Source organism: Haemaphysalis longicornis, unplaced genomic scaffold (genome assembly GCF_048455015.1).
Source record: "Haemaphysalis longicornis isolate Haplotype H1 unplaced genomic scaffold, Haemaphysalis longicornis Haplotype H1 scaffold_12, whole genome shotgun sequence".
NCBI lineage: Eukaryota > Metazoa > Arthropoda > Arachnida > Ixodida > Ixodidae > Haemaphysalis > Haemaphysalis longicornis.
The window spans coordinates 113,989,474-113,992,113 of NW_027526225.1; positions in this window are offsets into that span (position 1 = coordinate 113,989,474).

Below are 2,640 nucleotides of genomic sequence, written 5' to 3' on the forward strand. Positions count from 1 at the left end.
TTCTGTTTGTGTTAAATGCTTCAGGCGTTCTTAATCATGATATTTGAATGTTAATGGCGCAAGACCAACTAGGGCAAAGAAAGTGTTTTGATGAATAGGTGACAACTAAAATTGGTTAGAGTAAACACCAGTAAAATAAATTGAAGACTATGAGGGCGGCTGGTGTACAGAGCCAGGAGGAAGGCCAAGAGCGATTAAAAGATAAATAAGGTGGCTGGTGTATAGGACCAGGGGTGAAACTATGGGTGGTATGAGACGAGCTGTAAGAAGTGAACTTCTGACAGAACCTAAAGATGCGCTGAACAGAAAACATGACATCGTCTTATAAAAGGTATGACGAATTTAATGAAATAGCTTGTCTGTAGAGTTCTCTGAAGGGTTTGCGTCGTGTAATGTCGAGTGCCTTTCATTGAATGAGTATTTCTCCAGGCGTTCTTCCGAACCAGAATAATAACGGTGGTAGTAAAAGTTGATTTGTTAAAAATATATATTTCCGTTGCACGGTCACACATTTAAATCATTTTGGACAGAAAAAAGTCTGAATAAAAAACAATTTTTTGTGAAAACATGCTTATACTGGTTCACAATGTGTATATAGCATAGGTACACACCTCACAAAAAATGGTTCTGGAAACTAAATGAGCTGAAGAGAAAATGTTCATTTTCTCAACCGAAATGGTGTTTCGAGAAATCCCACTTGAAATTTTTCGTTTAATTATTTCAAATTGTCAGTTCTTGCGCGGGTTCTGAGAAAATCAAGGTAATGCCACTGGCGCAGCACACATCACGCGTGAAGTATTACTCTAATATGTCAAAGAAGAAACAATTACATGCGCTCGAGCAGAATGACTGTCGACCCGACCTCATGCAAACAAATGTATCGCAATGCATGCTCACTGCTGTTTCAACTAGTGCAGCGTCTTTGTGGCATACACCTAACTATGCCTATATTTAAAGGTAATTATAATTAAAAAACGTTATTACGCGTTTTTAATGAAAAAATAACAATTTAAGTACCACTGTGCGTCACCGAAACTTGAAGTGACTAGGCGGGGCCACATGGGGGCGCGTTAGGCGCCATTTTTAAATGGCTTCTGGTGCACATCTGTGGATGCTGCTCCATGGGGACGTTCTCGATAAATGTTAGAATATTGCGGCGAATGTTAGAATAGTGTTAGAATATTGCATGTTAGAATATTGCATTTGGTTTGTTTGTTTATGCTTTTGCCGACTGGCTGCACCGGGCTGTGTTATTCGTGGGACAAGCGAGGTACGCGTTCCCTTCTTTATCCCGCACGTGTTATCTCTTTCTTTAATATACAGTGTTCTGGAGGCAATTCGACGGTTAAAGAAACATTCACGTTGCGAGATAAATGCCCGCAGAGCAGACGCCGCGGTATTCTACTCGCCGCCACTCGCCTGCGCACGTCATTTTGTTGACTACTGCTTCGCCGCCTGTGTATTCTTTGAGCTGTTAGGGGAGCACAAGTTCGCTCCAATAAACTTGTTTTCCTTGAAGACAACTGCGTCGTCTTTGGCTTCGTGACAATATTTTGGCGCTATACCTAAAAAATACAATTTCTAGTCGGTTTTGCACTCCATCCCCCGTCTCTGAATCAGAACGACTTGAGGCGGCCCACTTCCTTGCTCAGCAGAAGTGTTCACGTGAGAGACTTATGCCACCTTCGCTATAAAATCAAATAGAAGTTCAGTTTCTTGGGCCTCTTTAGTTATTGCTCTAACTCGCGCTCGGACAGTCCAGGACGGCATCCTGTTTCTGTTTTTGTATGGCGCTTTTGGGAGGGGAAGAGTGCGGGGATTTCCGGGGACCATCCCTCAGTGGCAATTCAAAGAGGCTCAGTTGTGGTGCACATTTTAATAAATAAAGGTGCTGAATCGCTTTTTTTTCACTCGTGTTTAGCTCCTGAAATGTTTGAAGAAAAATGTCATAGTGTAGATTCAACGTAGAGTCACCGAAAAATGTAAAAGAGAACGTTTCCATCACTCCGGCAATATTGCTCCGGCTTAGCGGTGTCACTTTGACCCCCTCCGGGTGGGTGAATCTGCAAATGCACTGGATAATACGTACAGCAACACGTGGTAGTTCTTTTTTATTGGATGATATAACGCTACCTTACTACTAAAGTACTTGTACACACGAGATGATGGCCGGTGTGCATACCACAAAGTATCTGTAAGAGATGCTTCACTGTTTTCTGCATTTACAATATTGCAATGTATTGTTACGACTAGGAAAACCTGAGGCGAAGACGTATTCACGCAGTGTATTTACACAGATGAGAGCACCGCACAGCCCATGAGCGCAAGATCCGCTTCAACCTCTACCCCTAGCTGTGTCTTAGAGTCTGAGCTTGCCTGGCGTCATCTTTTGGCTGCTACCCAGTACATGTCCGATTGATGTCCGTAGGCTCTGTTCTGGGTTTTATTATTCTCCCTCTTCGGCTTAGACGCTGTAGCAGTATATTGCGTTTTTCTGGCGTGAGCTCACAGTCTGGCTTTGTTTTCGCCCAGAGCCCATTGTTGTCTCGTGTCGCCAAAGAATTGTGAAGTCGAGGCTTAACGGCTTTAAACTTGGCCACTTTCTACGATTCCGTGCTACAGCGGACAGCGTTGACGACC